At 35.7% G+C, this 14,473-nt stretch overlaps 1 long non-coding RNA gene across 1 annotated transcript in view; it reads right to left on the reverse strand.

The window, feature by feature from the left end:
• The window catches only part of LOC125326694, a 31,914-nt gene extending 17,449 nt beyond the window's left edge, over positions 1–14,465 (reverse strand). The window contains exon 1 of the long non-coding RNA XR_007203946.1: positions 14,080–14,465. This is a non-coding gene — a long non-coding RNA (uncharacterized LOC125326694). The remainder of the gene's footprint in view (positions 1–14,079) is intronic.
• Between the last annotated feature and the right edge of the window lie 8 nt (positions 14,466–14,473).

Below are 14,473 nucleotides of genomic sequence, written 5' to 3' on the forward strand. Positions count from 1 at the left end.
CTAAAGCATCTCTTCTGACTTCAGCTTTTGTCATGACTTATGGAAAGAGTGTCTTGTTATTGTGAATTTGTTTCACTTTGTAGTATCAGTCCTACCCTTAGCAATGTTGATATAGAGCCAAGCAACTGAGACAGTAGAGCAGTGAAGAGCAAATTAACTTCAGTAGCATTCGGTTCAAGGGGTTTTTTTCTGTGACTTACGATAGGAAAAGAAAAAAAATGCATCATTTTTTAAGAAAAAATGAAGATGACACAAAATCTTGTGCTGGTCAGTTTGATAGAAAAATTAGGACTTTGATAGTGATGCAAACATGCAAACACAGTAGATGTCATATTTTTAAATAGTTCTTCATGAAAAAGACTTTTTGGACTTGAAAAATCCATTGCATTCAATCAAGCAATGTCAGCAGCAGGTAATCAAATTCCATTGGCACAGTATTTTAAAGCTAGTTTTTACAAATCCCTCATGTTATCCTGGCTTCCAAGAATATCAAAAGATGGAAGAGCCTTCCCCTTCATTCTCTGGATTATTTGCATTCAATATCTAAAATGACCCCACTTAAAAAAAAAAAAAAAGGAAAGGATGAAGTGTTTCTAACTCTTAGAGATCTGAGATAATTCAGCCTCCAGCTGCATACATTTTTAATATCACTGACAACATGATAATTGACATATGTGATTCTGGCTCACACTTCAGATTTTAAATTATTTCACTCGACTGAAATGTGTTTAAGTGCACTATCGAGACACTTCCAGCAATTCAGCTTTTAATGATTATCTGTCTCGCCAGTGCTACCTTTGATGTTGAAATGTTTAAGAAATAATGTAATTTTCCCACATTCTCATTGGGTTATATTCAGATGTTTCTTAAATATTTTATTTAAGAACTCTCCCTGACCCCAACCACAGTAAAAATTTGAAAAGGTTTTACTTAGAGTAATTTCATGTCTTGAAGTTTGCTAAATTCATTCAGATGATCAGGACCTCAAAACCATCGATTGATGAATCTGAAATAACATCAAAGGAATAAATCAAGAAGTTGCAGCAGACATAAAAATACAAGATGTAGCAATAAGTTTCTAACAATGAGTGTTTCCAAGATTACACTTTCTCAGACTTTAAAGATAATGATTATGTTCTCGTGAATTAAAATTGGTAGCTTGAGAAGTTTTGTTACCCCATGTGCCATGGTCCACCAGGCTGAAAAGGAGCATGTACAATCCTGTGCTGGATAATATTTAATTCACTGGCAGTTAATAGATGCTTAATTGAATGCTTCAGATCCATCACACTTTGCCATAGAAATCTCCAAACTCTAAAGGCAAATAAAGAGACTTAAAAGACTATGTAATCAGCACAGTTAAAAGAAGCAGATCCATGCTTTCATTCATTATTGTACATTATTTCCAGCCACAGAGAGAATCTGTGAGGTTTTTACCTATTAAAAAAGAAATAAAACAAAAAAAACCAAACTAGAATGTAACCTGGAGTAATGATCAAAAACATTCCAACATAAATGCTGTTACTAATGGAAAATTCTGAAACCATTGCTGAAATAGACCTTATTTCCTCACTAAAAAGAGAGACAAACTCATCATAACCTTATGCAACAACTACAGTTTTAATCTTTCTTTTAATTTTCTATGTCAAATTAACCTTGCAGCCAGGGCAAAGTTTTAAAAGCTAAGTTTTCTTTCGTTGAAAGAATAGTTTTCATTAAGATGTTGCCTACTTTTGTTAATGTTTTCAGACAATGAAAACACTAGAAATAGTGTTCCACTGAGAAGTGCAGTTTCATTTTAAAGGGTTTGATTCAATACAAAAGACAGATTTGTAGCTTTCTTACTGCCTTCCTGTCATCTTGCCCTTTAAGATCCCCTCTCCCCTTTAGCACTGCTAAATCCCAGGATATCCAGATAGTTATGTTCTATCACCAGCATGTCTTTTTTTTTTTTTTTTTTAATGTATTGCATTTGGTTTAGAGAATCTTATTTTTCTTTAGATGATATTTTGTACTGCAATCAGCCAGAGATCACTTTATTGATTTTTTCCTAAAGATTTTGTTTGGTTGTGGACTGAGATGCATGACCTTCTTCTGCTTCAGGCTACCTTTTAATTAATCACTATGAGTAGAAATAATCCAGACAACAAAGACTTCATCTGACAAGTGGTTTTTCTCCATTGCACTTTGGTTTGCTTGTTTTCAGACCCTTTTTTCTAAAGAATGTTTAATGGTATCTAAGTGTGCAAGCTCAACTAACCTCCATGAGATTCCTGGTATGGAAAAAGATTCCCCACGAACCTTCTCCTCAGGCAGAAAGACAATCCTTTTTTAAAAAGACAAGCTTTTTCATATGCCCTGCAAGTCAACTAAGCACTTCACAGGCTGAACATAAAGTTACCTAAGTGTAACTGCAGTGTCATTTAGTCACTTGACAGAAATTCATGATGAGAAGATGTCACATTTCCACTCCTCAGAATGGATGTCCTATAATAGAAATAACCAATCCATTCCTCTCCAATAAGTTTCATTCAAAACATACAGAAATCTCATCAAAAAAATTCAGCTCTGCCTATGCTGGCACTGATAGCATCAGAATTCCCATTATTACTGTTGCCATCTTTACTCTCACATCCATGATTCTCTGTTGCAGGGGATGTCTCATGATCCTTTTCACAACACTTGTAGAAAAAGAGAGATGACAATTTGGGCAGAAATGGTCTGAAGAAAGAATGGAGGGCAAATACAAAGAACATCAGTAAAGTTTGAGGGAGTATGTAGAACCTCTTTCCTGGAGGTTGGATAGCTTAGTAGCAGTTTTTCTTTCCTCAGATCAGTGATTACCTGGCTGCTGGTTCCTGCCACTGGCACAAGGGAAGGAATCACCCATCAGTTCCAGACCAGTATGTTTACTGAGGGTGCAGAAAAAACCTGAATGTCTGTGGCTTCAGCTTGCAGTGGGGATGACTGGAGATGGCAAGAGCTAATTAGTATCAAAGTACTGAAAGCAGTTCCAGAGAGAGTGACAGAGACAAAGAGAGAGAGAGAGAGTTCAGCAGAGCTTGATCCGTGGCACGCACTTGGCTTTATCTCACCAAAGTAATGTGCCCGACTGGTTTTCAAGGCACTGATATGAGAAGATGAGTTTTAAAAACTAGAGGGTGAGTAGGATGCACAACACCTTGTACATGCTGAATTTGTATAACTTCTCCAGGCAGCGGGCAGGCAGGCTATTATAACTTTATTGTTTCAGGATATAAGCCTATTATAGTCTGCAAATGAATACAGTGACATTTTGCTGTATCGGTTGAAAAGATTAACAGTTCACAAAGCAAACTGCCGAGTGCGGCAAATTAAATACATTAAAATGTGCAAGCTTAAAATTCTGTACTCCCTGTGCTATAAACTTATATACAATACAGTTTAAAGGGTCTCAGTGGCTCAGTTAATAATGCAGTGGCCTGTCAGCTTTCTGGATGCGATTTAAGTCTGCTAGGTTGCAGTAAGCCATGGCAGGGTGTGTATTTCTCAGCCATTAATGAATGCTGTAGGTAAATTGTGCAGTAAGAAGGTGGCCCTGAGGTATACTAGTGCCACAGTAAATGTGCTAGGACTATTTTAGATGTTATTATTAAAAAGAAAAAAGGGTATTTTAGATAAATATCAAACAGCTTAAAAGTTCATTGTGGAGAAGGACTGGAATATTCAGACACACTCGCAGACTAAATCCATGAGAAATTTAACAGAGCTTCTTGTCACACTACTTGTCATTTTTAAGTATTTTCTTTACTAAAGCACATCTGACAGAAGAACTAGGCTTAGGAACTTTCTGTAATTTTAAGAAAATTAACATTAAAAAGACTGCAAATCCTTATGAGTCCCAAGGATTTAACATGGGGTGTCCTCCAGTAGCTAAAATATATAGTCTCCAACATAAGAAACACAAATATTTCAAAATAAATGGCTTGACCTCAGCTAATATTAATTGCCATTAATATGGATAGAAATACCCTGTTTCCTGGGGCAACAGCAATTTGACCATTTAAATGCCCACACAAAATCCATGGCCTTTTAGACCAAAACTCTTTAGTAAAACAGAATGGTATTGTGGAATCAGGTTAAAATGCTTACACAACAAGTCTAAGGAGACACACAGAAAAATATTCAAGGCTTCATTTTAAAAAGACACTCAAGATTTTTTTACATTTAGTCCTTTTGGACCAACCTGTCAATTTTACATGTTCTGAAAAGGGTTATTTTTTAACAAGTAGAGAGATGGGTAGGTTCTATCAAATCCAGTGCTAGAAAATTATGTTCACAGATTTTTTGCATGTATCAATTACTATCTAGAAGTTCTTATCCCAGGTCTGGGTCTAGACCACAGCTGAAAAATGTGCTAGCTAGAACAAGAAGATGATAAAGCCATGGGAATAAGTAGATTTGCAGAGCTACTTTCCTACTCTCATGAAAGTTCAGATTTGTTCTGCTTCAGAATCAAATAGAGGATTTGCCTTGCAGCATTTTTAGCCATGCTGAATGGTTACATATTTTCCTAAATATTACTTAATAGCGCTTTGAGTATGTGGATAAATCCTTTTGCCCACTCTGGCTTTCATTGCTCTGGTTCAGGAACACAGAGACTGTTGACTGGTGGAAACTTGCCTTTTGCAAGGATGAAATAGAGCTTAGCAGTTCCTCAGTCACTTTCATAAACCCCTTGCTGCCAATCCTGATGTTGGTGCAAAAATGTGTTGAGATTAAGAGTTCATTGAGTACATTTTAGAATTTAAAAAAATTCTTAATACATGTAAGTCTGGTTGTCCAAACTGTGTCAAAAACTTTGCTCCTACAATATTCCTGAGTTTGAATATCCCAGCTGCCAGGATGGTAAGTCTGGCCCAAGTACCTTAATTTCAGCAGAAATCAGGACAGTTGAAGCATGTCACAGGGTGTGTCGAGACTCAAGAATGTGGCACAATTCTCAGGGTTTTCAATTTATATGTTTTGTCATATACCCAAATAATCTAACCCACTTTTAAGAGTGAAACAACAGATACCATCTTGGTTTGAATGTTCATTTGTTTTTTTAAATATTCTATGAATTCACAGAATCTCAGAACAATCTGAGTTGGAAGTAACCCAGAAGGATCATTGAGTCCAACTCTTAAGTGAATGGCTCATACAGGGGTGGAACCCACAATCTTGCCGTTGTTGTCACCATGCTCAAACCAACTAAACTAATCTGGGCCAATTTCTGCTCTGGTCAGGGTACTTTTTGTACTGTTCTACCTCTGCCCCCACCATGTGAACAGGCATAACCTAAATCAGAGTTAGTGAGTAGTATGACCAAAATTTTCCAGAATTATTTTAAAACACACTTATGAGGTAAGAATTTCTATGAAGTTGATAACATTTTGGATCAATTTTGTCTTCTGTGAAAACTGAAAGAATGGTTTTACGCAGCAAATGTTTCATTTTTCTGACAGAAAAAATAGAAAAGAAAAGTATGTTTTCTTCTTCCACTACCTTCTTGTATTCAATTTTTTCCTCTGCAGTCTTAAGGTTTGCTGAACCCCGTGGGGACATTCTGTGTGTTTTCCCATGAGGATCTATTTGACACCATTTTTCAAATGTCCAGCCATACTGACTGTAGCCTTAAACCTCAGTTACCTGAATATAACTTCCTAACACTAGTGCTGCTGCCTGTGCCAGGCCTCACTGATCTGTGTTAGACATCCTAGTCTCTATCCAAATGCCACATGACAAATTTCATGAAATTTAGTGTGCAGTGGGATTCTGAGAGAAGACAGAAGATACAGCTTGCAGGAATCCCTTAGATATCAGTTCAATGCCTTTTTTCTATACAGGGATCAGCAATTTGAGTCAAGCTTCTAAAAGATTTTCTAGGATGGAAAGTCGTGGTACTTTACAGAAACTAAAGTTGAGATTATTCCAAAATATGTGCATAAGTTTAGCTGCATGAAACATGAGCTTTGTACATGCTTATAATGCATTTTTTTCATGTGACTGACCTTTGCACAAAGGCCTACAGGAATATCTGCAAAAACTAATAGAATTTAACACAGAAGTTCATGTTTTCTACATTTTTTTAATTTTAAAATTAAAATGAATTATTTATTACTTTCGAATACCCATTACAAAATTTTACAGTTAAACATATTTGCAGAAAGGCTGTCATTCCTCACTATGTATTTATGTCTTTTGAGAAGAGAGGGCTTAGAATCTGACTAATTTTCGTTTTTCCGACTAGTCAGCTTTGCGACCCTTATACTTCATATACTTTACTTATACAAGAGGTGTGCACGTTGTTTTTGGGGGAACAGTGATGGCAATTCTTGAACTAAAGTACTACTGTAGCTTGTAAGGGTGAAAAATTCTCTGGTGAATTCTATACATGTTTTCAAAATTCAGAATGAGGAAATATAAATATAAAAAAAAGTATCTAAATAAATAGTAAGAAAATATGGCTAAAATTGTTATACTGATTATTATTATTATTATGATCATTACCATTATCATTATTATTCTTTTTTTTAATCTTATCAATATTAGTAGAAACCTGTGTTGCTGTACTCTGTGTACCAAGACTCTTCAGTACACAAATACTTTCAAAGGAGAGGAAAAGTTTAGGGTTTCTTCCTAAAGAATGGTAATTTTGCAGTGATACTATAGTGAAAGCAGCTCCTCTCCTGGAATAACTCCAGCCACATTGATTTCCAAGGATCTGATAGAGCACTCAGAAGTAGAATCAGTATAAGGCAGGAGGAAGAAAAACAGAATTAGGGAGTTTCACGAAAAAAAGGAGCTCAGACAGCAGAAGAAATAATCGAAAGTCAAAATTACAAAGTATCTACCTGTGTCAAATAAAATCTACTCTGTTCCTAGGCTATGTCCCTAGTCAATGGCAAATCTATCTTTGGCTTCTGATCTGGGGATGAAATGTCTGTCCTAGTGATTTTGAATTATCTTTTATGGATTTTTTTTTTTCCACCTATACATGAATCTAAAGTATCAGTTCTTACCTTTATAAAGTAGCAAGGATCTTGGATCTTCTCTAGATGTTATCCAAATTGCTACAGTCTCTCATTTTACCTCTACAATGCCTCTTATTTGATTAGAAAATAAAAGAAATTGAGTCTTGCGAGCAGTTGGAATAAATTATAATTTTTTATTGCTTTTTACTCCAGCATGATTTTTATTTGGGTTTCAGCTGGATGAAATTTACTTAAGAACCAAAGTCTTATTGAAAAACCCTGTTTGTTTTGATTTAAGCGTCTCCCAGAGGCTTTCTGCTGTGAAAATGGAGCCTGACAACAAGGAAAATCTCAGCTCATGCCAGAAATCTCCAGCTTGATCTTTGCCATGAATATGATATCCTGGAATTCATAATGCTAGATGTAAAACTCATTTAACTCAACTATTATGCTTTCAGCAAGGCAAAGCACTTCAGCTGAATTCATATTCTCTAGTTTTATCTATGGGGAATTTGGGAGAAATAATTTTCCTTTTCAGGATTTTTTTATTTTCCAGAAATTTAACAAAAGGACATTTTTGTTTCTACGTGCAACAATATTTTTTTTATTACTATTCATTTCAGACAAGAGTCCTGAAATTGAATGTTCCTGAATGTGGGGCACAGCTTTTGAATGTGCCAGGGAAAAGGCAGCTGCTTATGATATGACTGGACAGGTTAGTAAGGGAAAAAAGAAGAAATTCATACATATAAGATGAAAATCATGAAGGAGAAAGAAATAGGAGAGATTCCTAATTCTAATACAATTTATGAACCATGGTCAATGCTACCCTAAGTTGAGTTAACAAGACTTTACACAAGACTTTGTGCTATTTAAAATGTACAGCCATAGACTTGCATATTCTCTACTTGAAAAATCACTGTGTGGCAAAAAAAACCTACATACTTTCTAGATCAGGATTCATAAAAGCTGGCATTTTCTATCAGCTTTAGAAGATGCCTTCAAAAGGCAACGATGTGATCTTTCACCAGTCTCTCTTCCTGAAGAATGCTTCAAATATAAATTGTGTAAGCCTTTTAACTGTACTTGTAATTCTGATGGAAATGGAAATAAGTAGTTTTATTAGCTGGAGTTTAAAAACAACTTAACTGCAAGAAAAAGGTTATTTATTCACACACATGACACAGAAAATGCTTTGGATTAAAGTACTTTCATTACAAAAGAGTTGGAAAGGTAAAATAAAATTAAGTTCAGCTAGATCATTTTAATGTTTGATTATAACCCACTGAACTGGGATAAAAATTTTTTGTGCCAGCACTGATGATAATAGGGTTACATACCCTCTGTAAAATAAAATGTGAAATTTACATGCAAAGTGGTGTGTTCTCCTGCTGCACACATATAATTCCCATTAGCATTAATGGGAAATATATGTGCCTATCAAGAAGAAAATATACCCCATTAAATTCCCAACCATCATGTCAGTTTCTGACATCTTCTAATATGATCTATGCTCATACAGCAAAAAAAAAAAAAAATTAATAACTCAGCTGAGATATACAGGTTTTCATCTGTAGATCTCAAAGGATTTTATGAAGAGTAAGTCCATGCAACTCAAAGATACCTGTGAGGAAACTGGAACTTCAGCTATGCCTGTGGCAATGCCTGGCAGGCATACCCCAAAAATCCCTGCAACAGATACTGAAAGCAAAGGAGCACAGAAGTCAACACAGGTGAATATAGCACAGATCAAGTCTGTTTTACATAAAACTAGCTTCTTTCTAAAGACCCATTCTGGGTTTGCCCTGGCTAAGTTCCAAATGCCCATCCAGCTTCTCTCATTCCTCCTTCATGGGATGGTGCAGGGAGTGGAGGTGAATAGGAATAGACAACTTATTGATCTATTGTTTATAAATTAGTGCAATGGGCAAAATAGACTGATTTGGGTTAAACTCAATTTAATTTATTGGCAATTAAAATAGATTTGGGTGATGAAAAATGAAGACACCCATTAAGACACACCTTTCCTCTCCACTTCCTCAAGCCCAACTTCACACTTTTATTCCTGACTTTACCCTGCTGCCCCAAGTGTCACAGAGGGGATAGAGGGTGGAGGTGGCTACGGTTTCTCTCTGCAGATCCTTTCTCCGCACACTTTTCCCTGCTCCAACATGGGCTCTCCATGGGCTGCAGTTCCTTTAGGAAATACCCTCCTGCTCCACCATGAGATCCTCCATGGGCTTCAGCAGAGATACCTGTTGTGGCACTTAAGTGCCTCCTTTGTCTCCTGCTCCTGCTCCTGCTCCTGCTCCTGCTCCTGCTCCTGTCCCTGCTCCTGTTCCTGCTCCTGCCCCCACTCCTGCTCCTCCTGCTGCAATGGGTCTGTTGGCACTGCCCCCAGCCTCTTCCCACACAGGCCACTTCTGCAGCCCTTCTGCTGCCAGCACCCTGGACATTTAAAGCCAATACAGAAGCAAAGCAAGTAGATCAGGATTTCTGCGTTGTGCTAGGTAGACACATTCTTTAAAGCAGCTGGACCTACTTCAGGCTGGACCCACTTCTGGCTAAGGCTGAAGTTTTCAACTTCAAAAATTTTGTAAGTATCTGGGCAAATACACCCTCCATGAGGCTGAAAATCCCATGCATAGTTTATGCCCACAGGTTTCCAGTTCTTTGCTCCGACTGACTCACAAAATAATCTGTTCTCAACGTACGCGGTTCTTACCACTAAATTTAATTTTTCACTGGTTAAAAACAGACCATTTCCAATATGAATATGTCTTGTGTAAAGGACTGTGACACTAAAGTCTTATCCTGAATTAATGTAATTGCAACTGGATGAGCTGACTGCTATTAGAGTATATAAGGTGTATTAAATAGGCATTCTGGTTCATATCACTGACAATGAAGAGAAAGGATATCTAGATGAGAGATGGACTAAGTAGTTTGGCAGGAAACATGGAAAATGAAATGGATTGCTGAAATTTTTTAAGACATGACAGAAAATATGATGGCATTTATGCTATTAAATACAAAAAGGCAATCTATAAATACATATTCACAGAACACCAAACCAAAAATAATTGATTATTCAGAAAAGTCTGTTCATTCAACAATCTTTAATATTTAAGTGTTTGTTTGTGTGGAATCCTTTGAGTCTAATTCTGACTTTGCTGTGAAATATAGAAAAAGTGAGAAGCAAACATTTGCTTTATAGATTTTATTTTATGTTAACATACCTGCAGATTATTTGAAATACTCCAAACTAAAGAGGAAAATTCACTAAACTGTAATTTCAAGTCTTGTATTATTTTCGTATTTTTCTCTTTTCTCTGCCCTGCTTTTTTCATGTTGCATAGATTTTTACATTTTATCATTTATGACAGAATAAAACCCAAATGTCTTAGGGCAAGAATCTATGAAGTAGGCAACGTCCCAAGAATATAGAGTTATTTCCTTTCTTCACCATCTTAGCCTTCAAGGAATTGATTTTAGGGGCATGACAAAAATAGCTCAGGAAATAGGTCCAGGCTCTGATGTAACACAGCAGTTCTGTGATTTCAGCAGAGGTATGCCAATTCACACCTGCCAGGAAATCTGGCCTTCACCCCTGAAGTGGCAATTACAAGATGTATATTGCTTCATGATGAGATTTATATTATCAAGCACATTCTGTGGAGTTTTCCTTGCTAGCTTCAGGGGAATAGATATTTACAGATGAGTCACTGACATGTCTTGAGCTATCACAGAATCTCCAGAGAATCATCAACCTTTTCTTCACAGCAGCAAAGGTAAGAGAAGCCACACTTTCAGCTCTAAAATGTTGCTGGTTTATTGGAGATCATGTCCTCTACACCCCCTTCAGCCCTTTGATTAATTAATATATTTTGATAATATTTATATTTTATATATCAAACTTCCATTCCAAGTTGTTTAGGTGACTATGTTATGATTCATAATTATTTTCCTTAAAAAAAAAGGAAAAAAAATGGATTATGTAAAAATCTGCAAAACGCCAAAGGACAGATTGAAATAATACCATGAAGTCAAAAAAGACAGAAGTGAAAGGTTGTTAGAAATGTGGAAAGTTCTCATTCAAATGTCTCCTAGTATTGAAAAAATGGTCTTTTCTTATATCTGTTTTCTGTGTAAAGGTCTTCATAACCTTTTTCTCCTTTGTAGTTCAACATTATTAAATTCCCTACTGAAAAAACTACAGCTAAAAGTGTCAATGAATATATATATCCTTTGAAAAATTCCAAAATACATCTGAATTATGTCCTTCAGATTTTCAAGTCTGTAAGAGTAGATTTGGCTATAAAATACAATAGTTTTTGGGTGCCGCTATTGTTTAAGTAGCACATGTGCCAGACAAAGTAATGAATCTTTTACTATATGTAGAAGTACACACTCTTCTTTCCTTCTCAATGCATAACTTTAAATATGGATTAAACAGTGTGTTCCCAAATTTTTCTCTAAGTCATATGAAATAAATGACAATTGTATATTATCTTTTACCCAAACATACTTATTTTGCCAAATAACTGACAAAAAAGAGCTATTGAAACAGGTGAAAAGCAGCTAAAAGTCTCAAGGCAACTGTTGTTTGCCTGTAAAATGGAATTTTAGAGAGACTAATGGGTCACAGAAGCAATCCTATTCTACTTACGACAGAGAAAGTAAAACAAAACTGAATGTAAAACAAGCCCTTAGATGGCTAAAAGCATCTTGATTCATAATTTGGAGTATTGTGAGCACAGGTCAGATTTGGACCTGATCCAACCTGTCACTTGACTATAACTTCTCACTTTTTATCTGCTACGAGGCTCTAATTTTCATTGATTAAAACTAAAATGATTTTCCAGAATACTGAAGAAAAGATTAACAAAATTGAAAACTTTGCAGTTTGTCATATTAATGAATGGAGTATAATTAATAACAAGAAAGAACTGAGACACAGTACAATAGCTCAATTCATCACAGTATCAGTAAGTCCATTTAGTGAAGCAGAATAGAAGTGAAATTACAGACTTCAGAAATATGTGAATTCATATGACCATCATGAGAGTCTAATATTTGTATGAATAAAAATAATAACTGTTCTGGATAATGGAAGGAACAAGTAGGTAGCCATGCAAGCCTAACACATTGAGCAAAATTGTGGAAAAAAATGCCAATTGGAAGTTCCACATTTAGATATGACTTGAAAGGTATACCAAGCAAAATTAACCTTAGGGTGTTACAAAATGTCTCACAAGCTTTGCAACTATAAGTAAAATAGGGGTAACATGCAATCCATTAGGAAATTGGAAAATGTATTTTAAACTCTGTCTCTTCTGGATTGATGTTTTTGCCTTCATTGATGTGTAGTCTCTTGAATTACCTACCTAAGCATTTTCTGACAAAAAGAAAATACACAGGAAAGGAAGAATGAGGACTAAAAGAAAAGAGAACATTATTTCCTTTAAAATCTACCCTTTCCTTTTATTTTTATCTGAAACTGTAGCAGTTAAAAGAGTTGCTGAGAGATAAGAGATGGAATTAATTTCTCTTCTACATGAAAAATTGTATCTGGTACCTCCTGGAAGTACCGTCTCATCCAGGGTTGAGCTAGTAGGAAAGGCATTTCGAAAACTTTTTTCAAGGCTTTTCCATTTTGCACAACATAAAGCAGAAGATTTACCAGATCAAATCAGAGCAAATGACCAGAATGCCCCTGTCTGGTGACTGCTGTCTTCAAGAACAGACATGAAATGTTAAATTCTGCTCCAGGAAGAGGTTTGTGGTTTTAAAGCAATTTTTACAGTGAATATTTGCATAGTTGCCCAGCAAGGACTGTCATCGTCATCTTGACTATAACGGGTGATTTTAGAAACAGTGAGCCTACAAACTCCTGGCTGTATTCTTTATCTCTGTCTTTTCCTTGATGAAAAACTTTGCTGTTTTTTCACATGTTTCTAGGATTAAATGAAACTCAGCAGAATTTTGATTTGTACTGAGCTACCTATGAGGAGGAGAGGTTAAGCATCACTTTGGCACCTGTATCTTGCTGTAGATTAAAAACGTATTTAATATCCTGTGGCAAATGATAACTATAAAATTATGATGTCATGTGGTACAAGATTAAATCCTTACTCTTACTCCAGTAATTGTCAAAATAAAGGATTCAAGTTATGCCATTTAGAATTTTAATTGCAGGCTTTGTTCTTAGTGTGGATTAATTTTATGCCATATTATGTTCTTGTAATAATTTTCCTATGAAATGAAGTATCAGGGAATGGAAAATATATCATCTTATGTACAATATTCCATGAATTAGAATAATGTACTCTAGTACCTTGACCTTTTCTATATTCTGTAATTTGACTGAATGGTCATTGCACTTTTCCCTCATTAACAAACTGAATAACCAATTGCTGAATTGATGACATGGGCATGAAGTCAAGAAACAGAATAATGAAATAGTCACAGCAGCATAGTATATAGATGACTATGTCTAAGAAAACACATGAGCCACTAAATCTCAGAATCAGTGAGAGGGACTGGAATAAGAACAGAAACTGCACAAGAAAGAAAATCTTTTCCTGACAATAGAGCAAGCTTAGCCTATTCTTATTAAGCCCTTGTAAAATTCTATTGCCATATAAAACTTTAGAGCAAGTAAAATATTAAGGTCCAATTTAAACAATAAGCACATCACTAGACCAGACAAGGCTGAAAGTTTCTTTAACAAAGAACTTAATATCAAATATTTATAAGCAGATTTAAGGTCTAATGAACTGACAGTCATCATATACACACACTAATACAATGACGGAAGTATTACAAATTAGCCATAGAAGATCACTGTCTACCCTTTCAACCAGACTATACCCACAAGTACAGCACTTCCCCAATACTCTGTTAGTATCTAAAAGCATAGTGCACATACTAGAATTGAGAAAAGTAGGTCACAAGAAGATTGAAGAGATGTTATAGTTGTATACTATAGAGCAGAGAGCATTGCTGTCCTGCTGGATTCAGTTTGTAGCTGATTGCAGTAAGCACTGCTGATCTGGCTACACTCAGCTTTAAAAATACTTACAGTAATTTTGTACCACTGAGTTCCATACATAGTCTTCTCCCACATCTAGTACGGAGTTCTCTTGATCATGATTTTCTTCCTTACTAAAGCCATGAGATTCATAAAGAGGGGTAGTATGCAAGCTTGTGATAATCTTTTATCAGCTTTCTAGGCAGTGTTGTTCTGGTTCACCAGGAGGAAGAATAAAACATGTTTAGCTCAGGATAGGAAGGAAGTACTGCAAATTTGCAACTAAATATGAAGTCTTTCTTCAGTAATGCTATTTTTAAACTGCTGTGTTTCACCAGTCCAGATGGAATTAGTTCCAGGGATTTGCACAGGCTTACTTTAAGCTTGTATTATCATAGCTCCTCCTCACACCAGGAAGAAAGACTGTTAGTGATTATTTACAGTC

Source organism: Corvus hawaiiensis, chromosome 5 (assembly GCF_020740725.1).
Source record: "Corvus hawaiiensis isolate bCorHaw1 chromosome 5, bCorHaw1.pri.cur, whole genome shotgun sequence".
Taxonomy (NCBI): Eukaryota; Metazoa; Chordata; class Aves; order Passeriformes; family Corvidae; genus Corvus; species Corvus hawaiiensis.